Source organism: Balaenoptera physalus, assembly GCF_965194825.1.
Source record: "Balaenoptera physalus genome assembly, chromosome: X".
Lineage (NCBI taxonomy): Eukaryota > Metazoa > Chordata > Mammalia > Artiodactyla > Balaenopteridae > Balaenoptera > Balaenoptera physalus.
In genome coordinates, this window is record NC_138903.1 from 146,989,520 (window position 1) to 147,007,866 (window position 18,347).

Here is an 18,347-nt window from a genome sequence, read left to right on the forward strand (position 1 = left end):
GAAATAAGTCACACAGAAAAGGACACTTCTCATCAGATATCACTTATACAGGGAAAGTAAAAACCGTTACACTTGAACTGAATTACAAAACAGAACAGAGTCACACATGCAGAAAACACACTATGGCTGCTTAACAGGAAAGGTGAGGTGGGGTGATACATAAAACAAGGGTTTCAAATGAGCTGAGATACCGTTCCATAAACCCAATATGTAATAGACAAGACCTACTCCTTGCTCAGAGAACTGGACTCAACACCCCCTATTCACCACACCAGGATATATCTGACTAGTAATAATCTTAAAACCTATGTATTGAAATCTCTCTGTTAGTGTGTGAAGTGGGTGTAAAGCGGCATAAACACAGCAGTGAAAAGCAGCTAAACCCCATTCTAAAAATAAATTACTTTTAAAACCCCAGGAAACAAAGACAGTGAAAGAGAGAGAAATTCTTACACAATTCGTTCAGGGGCTGTGATGGAACCTGGATTGACCATATCTAGACCCACAGCTGGATGAGACATAAGGGTGGACACTCTTGGGGCTGAGAGGTTTGGTGAGGTTGGGTGAGTAAACGCAGACCCTTTAAAGTAATACTGCGTGGTACCCATCCCATGGGTCCCAAATCTCCAGGTTCAAGGGCATCTTCCTACATCGAAAACATGCATAGAAACCCAGAATATGGTACACCGTGTGATGGGGAAAGGTTTCTAAAACGCACCTCATTTCTCATCTCCTTGTGCTCGGGTTCGCCATTGCAGCCACTTTACTAGCAATCTCCCTACTTGGAGCATCAGCACCTTTAACCTCCTGTTCCGTACAGGTTGCAATTTGTCCTGAGGATGAACGGGAAGATGGGGAACCAATGAGAGACTAGCTCTTGGTGTTGGGACAGGCACAGGGCACTCTATTTTCCCATCAGGAAGAAGAATTAACCACAGGCTCAGCCTGCCCCCCGGAACGAGAACAGGGCCTGAAGCCATCCTGCGCTTTTACGGCCAGCTCCCAAAAAGCGAGTTGTAAAATGGAGCTTCAGGGCACTGCAATTCACAAACCTGCAGAGTTATAAATGATAACTCTCGTCCACAAATATATTGAGGGAAGGCAAAAAAGAGGATTTGAAATCAAGGCAGAATTGCAGGAAACAGATTTCAGGAGGTAGATTCGAATCGCCTTTAAAGCACATGAAAAGCGGCAAAACATTGATAATGATGCCCTTGGCCAAAAAGGGCGTATGCGTTTTTTCCTGAATATATTCAGGAAAAAACGCATACGCCCTTTTTGGCCAACCAAGCAACCTGGAAAGGCAAATCAGCGCTACAAAGAAGTCTCGCTTCCCATCGGTCACATGGGCCATGCTGAAATAAGTGTCAAAACCAGAAATGCAGGACAGGCCATGGAGAAAGGGAAGCCTTGCTACGCTGATGGGCGGGGTGTAAATTGCCAACAGCCACTCTGGAGAAGGGTACAGTGTGTCCTGAAACATCTAAAAAACACAGCTTAGAGAGCATAGGGCACTTCCATGCATGGGGGTATAAATTGGGAAAGTTAAAAATCAGCAAGACACAAGCACACCAAAGTTTAGGGCTGCTCTGTTGCCAAGGACCTCCACTTCATTCCACCTTAAATATCCCAGGAAAGATAAAAATGGATAAATAAGTGGTGGTCCTTATGTACAATAGAATATCACTCAGCCATGAAATCAATGTCCTAAGGCTAGTAGCAGCATGATGAGTGGATTTAGGTACGAGACGATTCTAAGTGAAATAAGTCACACAGAAAAGGACACTTCTCATCAGATATCACTTATACAGGGAAAGTAATAACCGTTACACTTGAACTGAATTACAAAACAGAACAGAGTCACACATGCAGAAAACACACTATGGCTGCTTAACAGGAAAGGTGAGGTGGGGTGATACATAAAACAAGGGTTTCAAATGAGCTGAGATACCGTTCCATAAACCCAATATGTAATAGACAAGACCGACTCCTTGCTCAGAGAACTGGACTCAACAACCCCTATTCACCACACCAGGATATATCTGACTAGTAATAATCTTAAAACCTATGTATTGAAATCTCTCTGTTAGTGTGTGAAGTGGGTGTAAAGCGGCATAAACACAGCAGTGAAAAGCAGCTAAACCCCATTCTAAAAATAAATTACTTTTAAAACCCCAGGAAACAAAGACAGTGAAAGAGAGAGAAATTCTTACACAATTCGTTCAGGGGCTGTGATGGAACCTGGATTGACCATATCTAGACCCACAGCTGGATGAGACATAAGGGTGGACACTCTTGGGGCTGAGAGGTTTGGTGAGGTTGGGTGAGTAAACGCAGACCCTTTAAAGTAATACTGCGTGGTACCCATCCCATGGGTCCCAAATCTCCAGGTTCAAGGGCATCTTCCTACATCGAAAACATGCATAGAAACCCAGAATATGGTACACCGTGTGATGGGGAAAGGTTTCTAAAACGCACCTCATTTCTCATCTCCTTGTGCTCGGGTTCGCCATTGCAGCCACTTTACTAGCAATCTCCCTACTTGGAGCATCAGCACCTTTAACCTCCTGTTCCGTACAGGTTGCAATTTGTCCTGAGGATGAACGGGAAGATGGGGAACCAATGAGAGACTAGCTCTTGGTGTTGGGACAGGCACAGGGCACTCTATTTTCCCATCAGGAAGAAGAATTAACCACAGGCTCAGCCTGCCCCCCGGAACGAGAACAGGGCCTGAAGCCATCCTGCGCTTTTACGGCCAGCTCCCAAAAAGCGAGTTGTAAAATGGAGCTTCAGGGCACTGCAATTCACAAACCTGCAGAGTTATAAATGATAACTCTCGTCCACAAATATATTGAGGGAAGGCAAAAAAGAGGATTTGAAATCAAGGCAGAATTGCAGGAAACAGATTTCAGGAGGTAGATTCGAATCACCTTTAAAGCACATGAAAAGCGGCAAAACATTGATAATGATGCCCTTGGCCAAAAAGGGCGTATGCGTTTTTTCCTGAATATATTCAGGAAAAAACGCATACGCCCTTTTTGGCCAACCAAGCAACCTGGAAAGGCAAATCAGCGCTACAAAGAAGTCTCGCTTCCCATCGGTCACAAGGGCCATGCTGAGAAAAGTGTCAAAACCAGAAATGCAGGACAGGCCATGGAGAAAGGGGAGCCATGCTACGCTGATGGGCGGGATGTAAATTGCCAACAGCCACTCTGGAGAACGGTACAGTGTGTCCTGAAACATCTAAAAAACACAGCTTAGAGAGCATAGGGCACTTCCATGCATGGGGGTATAAATTGGGAAAGTTAAAAATCAGCAAGACACAAGCACACCAAAGTTTAGGGCTGCTCTGTTGCCAAGGACCTCCACTTCATTCCACCTTAAATATCCCAGGAAAGATAAAAATGGATAAATAAGTGGTGGTCCTTATGTACAATGGAATATCACTCAGCCATGAAATCAATGTCCTAAGGCTAGTAGCAGCATGATGAGTGGATTTAGGTACGAGACGATTCTAAGTGAAATAAGTCACACAGAAAAGGACACTTCTCATCAGATATCACTTATACAGGGAAAGTAAAAACCGTTACACTTGAACTGAATTACAAAACAGAACAGAGTCACACATGCAGAAAACACACTATGGCTGCTTAACAGGAAAGGTGAGGTGGGGTGATACATAAAACAAGGGTTTCAAATGAGCTGAGATACCGTTCCATAAACCCAATATGTAATAGACAAGACCTACTCCTTGCTCAGAGAACTGGACTCAACACCCCCTATTCACCACACAAGGATATATCTGACTAGTAATAATCTTAAAACCTATGTATTGAAATCTCTCTGTTAGTGTGTGAAGTGGGTGTAAAGCAGCATAAACACAGCAGTGAAAAGCAGCTAAACCCCATTCTAAAAATAAATTACTTTTAAAACCCCAGGAAACAAAGACAGTGAAAGAGAGAGAAATTCTTACACAATTCGTTCAGGGGCTGTGATGGAACCTGGATTGACCATATCTAGACCCACAGCTGGATGAGACATAAGGGTGGACACTCTTGGGGCTGAGAGGTTTGGTGAGGTTGGGTGAGTAAACGCAGACCCTTTAAAGTAATACTGCGTGGTACCCATCCCATGGGTCCCAAATCTCCAGGTTCAAGGGCATCTTCCTACATCGAAAACATGCATAGAAACCCAGAATATGGTACACCGTGTGATGGGGAAAGGTTTCTAAAACGCACCTCATTTCTCATCTCCTTGTGCTCGGGTTCGCCATTGCAGCCACTTTACTAGCAATCTCCCTACTTGGAGCATCAGCACCTTTAACCTCCTGTTCCGTACAGGTTGCAATTTGTCCTGAGGATGAACGGGAAGATGGGGAACCAATGAGAGACTAGCTCTTGGTGTTGGGACAGGCACAGGGCACTCTATTTTCCCATCAGGAAGAAGAATTAACCACAGGCTCAGCCTGCCCCCCGGAACGAGAACAGGGCCTGAAGCCATCCTGCGCTTTTACGGCCAGCTCCCAAAAAGCGAGTTGTAAAATGGAGCTTCAGGGCACTGCAATTCACAAACCTGCAGAGTTATAAATGATAACTCTCGTCCACAAATATATTGAGGGAAGGCAAAAAAGAGGATTTGAAATCAAGGCAGAATTGCAGGAAACAGATTTCAGGAGGTAGATTCGAATCGCCTTTAAAGCACATGAAAAGCGGCAAAACATTGATAATGATGCCCTTGGCCAAAAAGGGCGTATGCGTTTTTTCCTGAATATATTCAGGAAAAAACGCATACGCCCTTTTTGGCCAACCAAGCAACCTGGAAAGGCAAATCAGCGCTACAAAGAAGTCTCGCTTCCCATCGGTCACAAGGGCCATGCTGAGAAAAGTGTCAAAACCAGAAATGCAGGACAGGCCATGGAGAAAGGGGAGCCATGCTACGCTGATGGGCGGGATGTAAATTGCCAACAGCCACTCTGGAGAACGGTACAGTGTGTCCTGAAACATCTAAAAAACACAGCTTAGAGAGCATAGGGCACTTCCATGCATGGGGGTATAAATTGGGAAAGTTAAAAATCAGCAAGACACAAGCACACCAAAGTTTAGGGCTGCTCTGTTGCCAAGGACCTCCACTTCATTCCACCTTAAATATCCCAGGAAAGATAAAAATGGATAAATAAGTGGTGGTCCTTATGTACAATGGAATATCACTCAGCCATGAAATCAATGTCCTAAGGCTAGTAGCAGCATGATGAGTGGATTTAGGTACGAGACGATTCTAAGTGAAATAAGTCACACAGAAAAGGACACTTCTCATCAGATATCACTTATACAGGGAAAGTAAAAACCGTTACACTTGAACTGAATTACAAAACAGAACAGAGTCACACATGCAGAAAACACACTATGGCTGCTTAACAGGAAAGGTGAGGTGGGGTGATACATAAAACAAGGGTTTCAAATGAGCTGAGATACCGTTCCATAAACCCAATATGTAATAGACAAGACCTACTCCTTGCTCAGAGAACTGGACTCAACACCCCCTATTCACCACACAAGGATATATCTGACTAGTAATAATCTTAAAACCTATGTATTGAAATCTCTCTGTTAGTGTGTGAAGTGGGTGTAAAGCGGCATAAACACAGCCGTGAAAAGCAGCTAAACCCCATTCTAAAAATAAATTACTTTTAAAACCCCAGGAAACAAAGACAGTGAAAGAGAGAGAAATTCTTACACAATTCGTTCAGGGGCTGTGATGGAACCTGGATTGACCATATCTAGACCCACAGCTGGATGAGACATAAGGGTGGACACTCTTGGGGCTGAGAGGTTTGGTGAGGTTGGGTGAGTAAACGCAGACCCTTTAAAGTAATACTGCGTGGTACCCATCCCATGGGTCCCAAATCTCCAGGTTCAAGGGCATCTTCCTACATCGAAAACATGCATAGAAACCCAGAATATGGTACACCGTGTGATGGGGAAAGGTTTCTAAAACGCACCTCATTTCTCATCTCCTTGTGCTCGGGTTCGCCATTGCAGCCACTTTACTAGCAATCTCCCTACTTGGAGCATCAGCACCTTTAACCTCCTGTTCCGTACAGGTTGCAATTTGTCCTGAGGATGAACGGGAAGATGGGGAACCAATGAGAGACTAGCTCTTGGTGTTGGGACAGGCACAGGGCACTCTATTTTCCCATCAGGAAGAAGAATTAACCACAGGCTCAGCCTGCCCCCCGGAACGAGAACAGGGCCTGAAGCCATCCTGCGCTTTTACGGCCAGCTCCCAAAAAGCGAGTTGTAAAATGGAGCTTCAGGGCACTGCAATTCACAAACCTGCAGAGTTATAAATGATAACTCTCGTCCACAAATATATTGAGGGAAGGCAAAAAAGAGGATTTGAAATCAAGGCAGAATTGCAGGAAACAGATTTCAGGAGGTAGATTCGAATCGCCTTTAAAGCACATGAAAAGCGGCAAAACATTGATAATGATGCCCTTGGCCAAAAAGGGCGTATGCGTTTTTTCCTGAATATATTCAGGAAAAAACGCATACGCCCTTTTTGGCCAACCAAGCAACCTGGAAAGGCAAATCAGCGCTACAAAGAAGTCTCGCTTCCCATCGGTCACATGGGCCATGCTGAAATAAGTGTCAAAACCAGAAATGCAGGACAGGCCATGGAGAAAGGGGAGCCTTGCTACGCTGATGGGCGGGGTGTAAGTTGCCAACAGCCACTCTGGAGAAGGGTACAGTGTGTCCTGAAACATCTAAAAAACACAGCTTAGAGAGCATAGGGCACTTCCATGCATGGGGGTATAAATTGGGAAAGTTAAAAATCAGCAAGACACAAGCACACCAAAGTTTAGGGCTGCTCTGTTGCCAAGGACCTCCACTTCATTCCACCTTAAATATCCCAGGAAAGATAAAAATGGATAAATAAGTGGTGGTCCTTATATACAATGGAATATCACTCAGCCATGAAATCAATGTCCTAAGGCTAGTAGCAGCATGATGAGTGGATTTAGGTACGAGACGATTCTAAGTGAAATAAGTCACACAGAAAAGGACACTTCTCATCAGATATCACTTATACAGGGAAAGTAAAAACCGTTACACTTGAACTGAATTACAAAACAGAACAGAGTCACACATGCAGAAAACACACTATGGCTGCTTAACAGGAAAGGTGAGGTGGGGTGATACATAAAACAAGGGTTTCAAATGAGCTGAGATACCGTTCCATAAACCCAATATGTAATAGACAAGACCTACTCCTTGCTCAGAGAACTGGACTCAACACCCCCTATTCACCACACCAGGATATATCTGACTAGTAATAATCTTAAAACCTATGTATTGAAATCTCTCTGTTAGTGTGTGAAGTGGGTGTAAAGCGGCATAAACACAGCAGTGAAAAGCAGCTAAACCCCATTCTAAAAATAAATTACTTTTAAAACCCCAGGAAACAAAGACAGTGAAAGAGAGAGAAATTCTTACACAATTCGTTCAGGGGCTGTGATGGAACCTGGATTGACCATATCTAGACCCACAGCTGGATGAGACATAAGGGTGGACACTCTTGGGGCTGAGAGGTTTGGTGAGGTTGGGTGAGTAAACGCAGACCCTTTAAAGTAATACTGCGTGGTACCCATCCCATGGGTCCCAAATCTCCAGGTTCAAGGGCATCTTCCTACATCGAAAACATGCATAGAAACCCAGAATATGGTACACCGTGTGATGGGGAAAGGTTTCTAAAACGCACCTCATTTCTCATCTCCTTGTGCTCGGGTTCGCCATTGCAGCCACTTTACTAGCAATCTCCCTACTTGGAGCATCAGCACCTTTAACCTCCTGTTCCGTACAGGTTGCAATTTGTCCTGAGGATGAACGGGAAGATGGGGAACCAATGAGAGACTAGCTCTTGGTGTTGGGACAGGCACAGGGCACTCTATTTTCCCATCAGGAAGAAGAATTAACCACAGGCTCAGCCTGCCCCCCGGAACGAGAACAGGGCCTGAAGCCATCCTGCGCTTTTACGGCCAGCTCCCAAAAAGCGAGTTGTAAAATGGAGCTTCAGGGCACTGCAATTCACAAACCTGCAGAGTTATAAATGATAACTCTCGTCCACAAATATATTGAGGGAAGGCAAAAAAGAGGATTTGAAATCAAGGCAGAATTGCAGGAAACAGATTTCAGGAGGTAGATTCGAATCGCCTTTAAAGCACATGAAAAGCGGCAAAACATTGATAATGATGCCCTTGGCCAAAAAGGGCGTATGCGTTTTTTCCTGAATATATTCAGGAAAAAACGCATACGCCCTTTTTGGCCAACCAAGCAACCTGGAAAGGCAAATCAGCGCTACAAAGAAGTCTCGCTTCCCATCGGTCACATGGGCCATGCTGAAATAAGTGTCAAAACCAGAAATGCAGGACAGGCCATGGAGAAAGGGGAGCCTTGCTACGCTGATGGGCGGGGTGTAAATTGCCAACAGCCACTCTGGAGAAGGGTACAGTGTGTCCTGAAACATCTAAAAAACACAGCTTAGAGAGCATAGGGCACTTCCATGCATGGGGGTATAAATTGGGAAAGTTAAAAATCAGCAAGACACAAGCACACCAAAGTTTAGGGCTGCTCTGTTGCCAAGGACCTCCACTTCATTCCACCTTAAATATCCCAGGAAAGATAAAAATGGATAAATAAGTGGTGGTCCTTATGTACAATGGAATATCACTCAGCCATGAAATCAATGTCCTAAGGCTAGTAGCAGCATGATGAGTGGATTTAGGTACGAGACGATTCTAAGTGAAATAAGTCACACAGAAAAGGACACTTCTCATCAGATATCACTTATACAGGGAAAGTAAAAACCGTTACACTTGAACTGAATTACAAAACAGAACAGAGTCACACATGCAGAAAACACACTATGGCTGCTTAACAGGAAAGGTGAGGTGGGGTGATACATAAAACAAGGGTTTCAAATGAGCTGAGATACCGTTCCATAAACCCAATATGTAATAGACAAGACCGACTCCTTGCTCAGAGAACTGGACTCAACACCCCCTATTCACCACACCAGGATATATCTGACTAGTAATAATCTTAAAACCTATGTATTGAAATCTCTCTGTTAGTGTGTGAAGTGGGTGTAAAGCGGCATAAACACAGCAGTGAAAAGCAGCTAAACCCCATTCTAAAAATAAATTACTTTTAAAACCCCAGGAAACAAAGACAGTGAAAGAGAGAGAAATTCTTACACAATTCGTTCAGGGGCTGTGATGGAACCTGGATTGACCATATCTAGACCCACAGCTGGATGAGACATAAGGGTGGACACTCTTGGGGCTGAGAGGTTTGGTGAGGTTGGGTGAGTAAACGCAGACCCTTTAAAGTAATACTGCGTGGTACCCATCCCATGGGTCCCAAATCTCCAGGTTCAAGGGCATCTTCCTACATCGAAAACATGCATAGAAACCCAGAATATGGTACACCGTGTGATGGGGAAAGGTTTCTAAAACGCACCTCATTTCTCATCTCCTTGTGCTCGGGTTCGCCATTGCAGCCACTTTACTAGCAATCTCCCTACTTGGAGCATCAGCACCTTTAACCTCCTGTTCCGTACAGGTTGCAATTTGTCCTGAGGATGAACGGGAAGATGGGGAACCAATGAGAGACTAGCTCTTGGTGTTGGGACAGGCACAGGGCACTCTATTTTCCCATCAGGAAGAAGAATTAACCACAGGCTCAGCCTGCCCCCCGGAACGAGAACAGGGCCTGAAGCCATCCTGCGCTTTTACGGCCAGCTCCCAAAAAGCGAGTTGTAAAATGGAGCTTCAGGGCACTGCAATTCACAAACCTGCAGAGTTATAAATGATAACTCTCGTCCACAAATATATTGAGGGAAGGCAAAAAAGAGGATGTGAAATCAAGGCAGAATTGCAGGAAACAGATTTCAGGAGGTAGATTCGAATCGCCTTTAAAGCACATGAAAAGCGGCAAAACATTGATAATGATGCCCTTGGCCAAAAAGGGCGTATGCGTTTTTTCCTGAATATATTCAGGAAAAAACGCATACGCCCTTTTTGGCCAACCAAGCAACCTGGAAAGGCAAATCAGCGCTACAAAGAAGTCTCGCTTCCCATCGGTCACATGGGCCATGCTGAAATAAGTGTCAAAACCAGAAATGCAGGACAGGCCATGGAGAAAGGGGAGCCTTGCTACGCTGATGGGCGGGGTGTAAGTTGCCAACAGCCACTCTGGAGAAGGGTACAGTGTGTCCTGAAACATCTAAAAAACACAGCTTAGAGAGCATAGGGCACTTCCATGCATGGGGGTATAAATTGGGAAAGTTAAAAATCAGCAAGACACAAGCACACCAAAGTTTAGGGCTGCTCTGTTGCCAAGGACCTCCACTTCATTCCACCTTAAATATCCCAGGAAAGATAAAAATGGATAAATAAGTGGTGGTCCTTATGTACAATGGAATATCACTCAGCCATGAAATCAATGTCCTAAGGCTAGTAGCAGCATGATGAGTGGATTTAGGTACGAGACGATTCTAAGTGAAATAAGTCACACAGAAAAGGACACTTCTCATCAGATATCACTTATACAGGGAAAGTAAAAACCGTTACACTTGAACTGAATTACAAAACAGAACAGAGTCACACATGCAGAAAACACACTATGGCTGCTTAACAGGAAAGGTGAGGTGGGGTGATACATAAAACAAGGGTTTCAAATGAGCTGAGATACCGTTCCATAAACCCAATATGTAATAGACAAGACCTACTCCTTGCTCAGAGAACTGGACTCAACACCCCCTATTCACCACACAAGGATATATCTGACTAGTAATAATCTTAAAACCTATGTATTGAAATCTCTCTGTTAGTGTGTGAAGTGGGTGTAAAGCGGCATAAACACAGCCGTGAAAAGCAGCTAAACCCCATTCTAAAAATAAATTACTTTTAAAACCCCAGGAAACAAAGACAGTGAAAGAGAGAGAAATTCTTACACAATTCGTTCAGGGGCTGTGATGGAACCTGGATTGACCATATCTAGACCCACAGCTGGATGAGACATAAGGGTGGACACTCTTGGGGCTGAGAGGTTTGGTGAGGTTGGGTGAGTAAACGCAGACCCTTTAAAGTAATACTGCGTGGTACCCATCCCATGGGTCCCAAATCTCCAGGTTCAAGGGCATCTTCCTACATCGAAAACATGCATAGAAACCCAGAATATGGTACACCGTGTGATGGGGAAAGGTTTCTAAAACGCACCTCATTTCTCATCTCCTTGTGCTCGGGTTCGCCATTGCAGCCACTTTACTAGCAATCTCCCTACTTGGAGCATCAGCACCTTTAACCTCCTGTTCCGTACAGGTTGCAATTTGTCCTGAGGATGAACGGGAAGATGGGGAACCAATGAGAGACTAGCTCTTGGTGTTGGGACAGGCACAGGGCACTCTATTTTCCCATCAGGAAGAAGAATTAACCACAGGCTCAGCCTGCCCCCCGGAACGAGAACAGGGCCTGAAGCCATCCTGCGCTTTTACGGCCAGCTCCCAAAAAGCGAGTTGTAAAATGGAGCTTCAGGGCACTGCAATTCACAAACCTGCAGAGTTATAAATGATAACTCTCGTCCACAAATATATTGAGGGAAGGCAAAAAAGAGGATTTGAAATCAAGGCAGAATTGCAGGAAACAGATTTCAGGAGGTAGATTCGAATCGCCTTTAAAGCACATGAAAAGCGGCAAAACATTGATAATGATGCCCTTGGCCAAAAAGGGCGTATGCGTTTTTTCCTGAATATATTCAGGAAAAAACGCATACGCCCTTTTTGGCCAACCAAGCAACCTGGAAAGGCAAATCAGCGCTACAAAGAAGTCTCGCTTCCCATCGGTCACATGGGCCATGCTGAAATAAGTGTCAAAACCAGAAATGCAGGACAGGCCATGGAGAAAGGGGAGCCTTGCTACGCTGATGGGCGGGGTGTAAGTTGCCAACAGCCACTCTGGAGAAGGGTACAGTGTGTCCTGAAACATCTAAAAAACACAGCTTAGAGAGCATAGGGCACTTCCATGCATGGGGGTATAAATTGGGAAAGTTAAAAATCAGCAAGACACAAGCACACCAAAGTTTAGGGCTGCTCTGTTGCCAAGGACCTCCACTTCATTCCACCTTAAATATCCCAGGAAAGATAAAAATGGATAAATAAGTGGTGGTCCTTATATACAATGGAATATCACTCAGCCATGAAATCAATGTCCTAAGGCTAGTAGCAGCATGATGAGTGGATTTAGGTACGAGACGATTCTAAGTGAAATAAGTCACACAGAAAAGGACACTTCTCATCAGATATCACTTATACAGGGAAAGTAAAAACCGTTACACTTGAACTGAATTACAAAACAGAACAGAGTCACACATGCAGAAAACACACTATGGCTGCTTAACAGGAAAGGTGAGGTGGGGTGATACATAAAACAAGGGTTTCAAATGAGCTGAGATACCGTTCCATAAACCCAATATGTAATAGACAAGACCTACTCCTTGCTCAGAGAACTGGACTCAACACCCCCTATTCACCACACCAGGATATATCTGACTAGTAATAATCTTAAAACCTATGTATTGAAATCTCTCTGTTAGTGTGTGAAGTGGGTGTAAAGCGGCATAAACACAGCAGTGAAAAGCAGCTAAACCCCATTCTAAAAATAAATTACTTTTAAAACCCCAGGAAACAAAGACAGTGAAAGAGAGAGAAATTCTTACACAATTCGTTCAGGGGCTGTGATGGAACCTGGATTGACCATATCTAGACCCACAGCTGGATGAGACATAAGGGTGGACACTCTTGGGGCTGAGAGGTTTGGTGAGGTTGGGTGAGTAAACGCAGACCCTTTAAAGTAATACTGCGTGGTACCCATCCCATGGGTCCCAAATCTCCAGGTTCAAGGGCATCTTCCTACATCGAAAACATGCATAGAAACCCAGAATATGGTACACCGTGTGATGGGGAAAGGTTTCTAAAACGCACCTCATTTCTCATCTCCTTGTGCTCGGGTTCGCCATTGCAGCCACTTTACTAGCAATCTCCCTACTTGGAGCATCAGCACCTTTAACCTCCTGTTCCGTACAGGTTGCAATTTGTCCTGAGGATGAACGGGAAGATGGGGAACCAATGAGAGACTAGCTCTTGGTGTTGGGACAGGCACAGGGCACTCTATTTTCCCATCAGGAAGAAGAATTAACCACAGGCTCAGCCTGCCCCCCGGAACGAGAACAGGGCCTGAAGCCATCCTGCGCTTTTACGGCCAGCTCCCAAAAAGCGAGTTGTAAAATGGAGCTTCAGGGCACTGCAATTCACAAACCTGCAGAGTTATAAATGATAACTCTCGTCCACAAATATATTGAGGGAAGGCAAAAAAGAGGATTTGAAATCAAGGCAGAATTGCAGGAAACAGATTTCAGGAGGTAGATTCGAATCGCCTTTAAAGCACATGAAAAGCGGCAAAACATTGATAATGATGCCCTTGGCCAAAAAGGGCGTATGCGTTTTTTCCTGAATATATTCAGGAAAAAACGCATACGCCCTTTTTGGCCAACCAAGCAACCTGGAAAGGCAAATCAGCGCTACAAAGAAGTCTCGCTTCCCATCGGTCACATGGGCCATGCTGAAATAAGTGTCAAAACCAGAAATGCAGGACAGGCCATGGAGAAAGGGGAGCCTTGCTACGCTGATGGGCGGGGTGTAAATTGCCAACAGCCACTCTGGAGAAGGGTACAGTGTGTCCTGAAACATCTAAAAAACACAGCTTAGAGAGCATAGGGCACTTCCATGCATGGGGGTATAAATTGGGAAAGTTAAAAATCAGCAAGACACAAGCACACCAAAGTTTAGGGCTGCTCTGTTGCCAAGGACCTCCACTTCATTCCACCTTAAATATCCCAGGAAAGATAAAAATGGATAAATAAGTGGTGGTCCTTATGTACAATGGAATATCACTCAGCCATGAAATCAATGTCCTAAGGCTAGTAGCAGCATGATGAGTGGATTTAGGTACGAGACGATTCTAAGTGAAATAAGTCACACAGAAAAGGACACTTCTCATCAGATATCACTTATACAGGGAAAGTAAAAACCGTTACACTTGAACTGAATTACAAAACAGAACAGAGTCACACATGCAGAAAACACACTATGGCTGCTTAACAGGAAAGGTGAGGTGGGGTGATACATAAAACAAGGGTTTCAAATGAGCTGAGATACCGTTCCATAAACCCAATATGTAATAGACAAGACCGACTCCTTGCTCAGAGAACTGGACTCAACACCCCCTATTCACCACACCAGGATATATCTGACTAGTAATAATCTTAAAACCTATGTATTGAAATCTCTCTGTTAGTGTGTGAAGTGGGTGTAAAGCGGCATAAACACAGCAGTGAAAAGCAGCTAAACCCCATTCTAAAAATAAATTACTTTTAAAACCCCAGGAAACAAAGACAGTGAAAGAGAGAGAAATTCTTACACAATTCGTTCAGGGGCTGTGATGGAACCTGGATTGACCATATCTAGACCCACAGCTGGATGAGACATAAGGGTGGACACTCTTGGGGCTGAGAGGTTTGGTGAGGTTGGGTGAGTAAACGCAGACCCTTTAAAGTAATACTGCGTGGTACCCATCCCATGGGTCCCAAATCTCCAGGTTCAAGGGCATCTTCCTACATCGAAAACATGCATAGAAACCCAGAATATGGTACACCGTGTGATGGGGAAAGGTTTCTAAAACGCACCTCATTTCTCATCTCCTTGTGCTCGGGTTCGCCATTGCAGCCACTTTACTAGCAATCTCCCTACTTGGAGCATCAGCACCTTTAACCTCCTGTTCCGTACAGGTTGCAATTTGTCCTGAGGATGAACGGGAAGATGGGGAACCAATGAGAGACTAGCTCTTGGTGTTGGGACAGGCACAGGGCACTCTATTTTCCCATCAGGAAGAAGAATTAACCACAGGCTCAGCCTGCCCCCCGGAACGAGAACAGGGCCTGAAGCCATCCTGCGCTTTTACGGCCAGCTCCCAAAAAGCGAGTTGTAAAATGGAGCTTCAGGGCACTGCAATTCACAAACCTGCAGAGTTATAAATGATAACTCTCGTCCACAAATATATTGAGGGAAGGCAAAAAAGAGGATTTGAAATCAAGGCAGAATTGCAGGAAACAGATTTCAGGAGGTAGATTCGAATCGCCTTTAAAGCACATGAAAAGCGGCAAAACATTGATAATGATGCCCTTGGCCAAAAAGGGCGTATGCGTTTTTTCCTGAATATATTCAGGAAAAAACGCATACGCCCTTTTTGGCCAACCAAGCAACCTGGAAAGGCAAATCAGCGCTACAAAGAAGTCTCGCTTCCCATCGGTCACATGGGCCATGCTGAAATAAGTGTCAAAACCAGAAATGCAGGACAGGCCATGGAGAAAGGGGAGCCTTGCTACGCTGATGGGCGGGGTGTAAATTGCCAACAGCCACTCTGGAGAAGGGTACAGTGTGTCCTGAAACATCTAAAAAACACAGCTTAGAGAGCATAGGGCACTTCCATGCATGGGGGTATAAATTGGGAAAGTTAAAAATCAGCAAGACACAAGCACACCAAAGTTTAGGGCTGCTCTGTTGCCAAGGACCTCCACTTCATTCCACCTTAAATATCCCAGGAAAGATAAAAATGGATAAATAAGTGGTGGTCCTTATGTACAATGGAATATCACTCAGCCATGAAATCAATGTCCTAAGGCTAGTAGCAGCATGATGAGTGGATTTAGGTACGAGACGATTCTAAGTGAAATAAGTCACACAGAAAAGGACACTTCTCATCAGATATCACTTATACAGGGAAAGTAAAAACCGTTACACTTGAACTGAATTACAAAACAGAACAGAGTCACACATGCAGAAAACACACTATGGCTGCTTAACAGGAAAGGTGAGGTGGGGTGATACATAAAACAAGGGTTTCAAATGAGCTGAGATACCGTTCCATAAACCCAATATGTAATAGACAAGACCGACTCCTTGCTCAGAGAACTGGACTCAACACCCCCTATTCACCACACCAGGATATATCTGACTAGTAATAATCTTAAAACCTATGTATTGAAATCTCTCTGTTAGTGTGTGAAGTGGGTGTAAAGCGGCATAAACACAGCAGTGAAAAGCAGCTAAACCCCATTCTAAAAATAAATTACTTTTAAAACCCCAGGAAACAAAGACAGTGAAAGAGAGAGAAATTCTTACACAATTCGTTCAGGGGCTGTGATGGAACCTGGATTGACCATATCTAGACCCACAGCTGGATGAGACATAAGGGTGGACACTCTTGGGGCTGAGAGGTTTGGTGAGGTTGGGTGAGTAAACGCAGACCCTTTAAAGTAATACTGCGTGGTACCCATCCCATGGGTCCCAAATCTCCAGGTTCAAGGGCATCTTCCTACATCGAAAACATGCATAGAAACCCAGAATATGGTACACCGTGTGATGGGGAAAGGTTTCTAAAACGCACCTCATTTCTCATCTCCTTGTGCTCGGGTTCGCCATTGCAGCCACTTTACTAGCAATCTCCCTACTTGGAGCATCAGCACCTTTAACCTCCTGTTCCGTACAGGTTGCAATTTGTCCTGAGGATGAACGGGAAGATGGGGAACCAATGAGAGACTAGCTCTTGGTGTTGGGACAGGCACAGGGCACTCTATTTTCCCATCAGGAAGAAGAATTAACCACAGGCTCAGCCTGCCCCCCGGAACGAGAACAGGGCCTGAAGCCATCCTGCGCTTTTACGGCCAGCTCCCAAAAAGCGAGTTGTAAAATGGAGCTTCAGGGCACTGCAATTCACAAACCTGCAGAGTTATAAATGATAACTCTCGTCCACAAATATATTGAGGGAAGGCAAAAAAGAGGATGTGAAATCAAGGCAGAATTGCAGGAAACAGATTTCAGGAGGTAGATTCGAATCGCCTTTAAAGCACATGAAAAGCGGCAAAACATTGATAATGATGCCCTTGGCCAAAAAGGGCGTATGCGTTTTTTCCTGAATATATTCAGGAAAAAACGCATACGCCCTTTTTGGCCAACCAAGCAACCTGGAAAGGCAAATCAGCGCTACAAAGAAGTCTCGCTTCCCATCGGTCACATGGGCCATGCTGAAATAAGTGTCAAAACCAGAAATGCAGGACAGGCCATGGAGAAAGGGGAGCCTTGCTACGCTGATGGGCGGGGTGTAAGTTGCCAACAGCCACTCTGGAGAAGGGTACAGTGTGTCCTGAAACATCTAAAAAACACAGCTTAGAGAGCATAGGGCACTTCCATGCATGGGGGTATAAATTGGGAAAGTTAAAAATCAGCAAGACACAAGCACACCAAAGTTTAGGGCTGCTCTGTTGCCAAGGACCTCCACTTCATTCCACCTTAAATATCCCAGGAAAGATAAAAATGGATAAATAAGTGGTGGTCCTTATGTACAATGGAATATCACTCAGCCATGAAATCAATGTCCTAAGGCTAGTAGCAGCATGATGAGTGGATTTAGGTACGAGACGATTCTAAGTGAAATAAGTCACACAGAAAAGGACACTTCTCATCAGATATCACTTATACAGGGAAAGTAAAAACCGTTACACTTGAACTGAATTACAAAACAGAACAGAGTCACACATGCAGAAAACACACTATGGCTGCTTAACAGGAAAGGTGAGGTGGGGTGATACATAAAACAAGGGTTTCAAATGAGCTGAGATACCGTTCCATAAACCCAATATGTAATAGACAAGACCTACTCCTTGCTCAGAGAACTGGACTCAACACCCCCTATTCACCACACAAGGATATATCTGACTAGTAATAATCTTAAAACCTATGTATTGAAATCTCTCTGTTAGTGTGTGAAGTGGGTGTAAAGCGGCATAAACACAGCCGTGAAAAGCAGCTAAACCCCATTCTAAAAATAAATTACTTTTAAAACCCCAGGAAACAAAGACAGTGAAAGAGAGAGAAATTCTTACACAATTCGTTCAGGGGCTGTGATGGAACCTGGATTGACCATATCTAGACCCACAGCTGGATGAGACATAAGGGTGGACACTCTTGGGGCTGAGAGGTTTGGTGAGGTTGGGTGAGTAAACGCAGACCCTTTAAAGTAATACTGCGTGGTACCCATCCCATGGGTCCCAAATCTCCAGGTTCAAGGGCATCTTCCTACATCGAAAACATGCATAGAAACCCAGAATATGGTACACCGTGTGATGGGGAAAGGTTTCTAAAACGCACCTCATTTCTCATCTCCTTGTGCTCGGGTT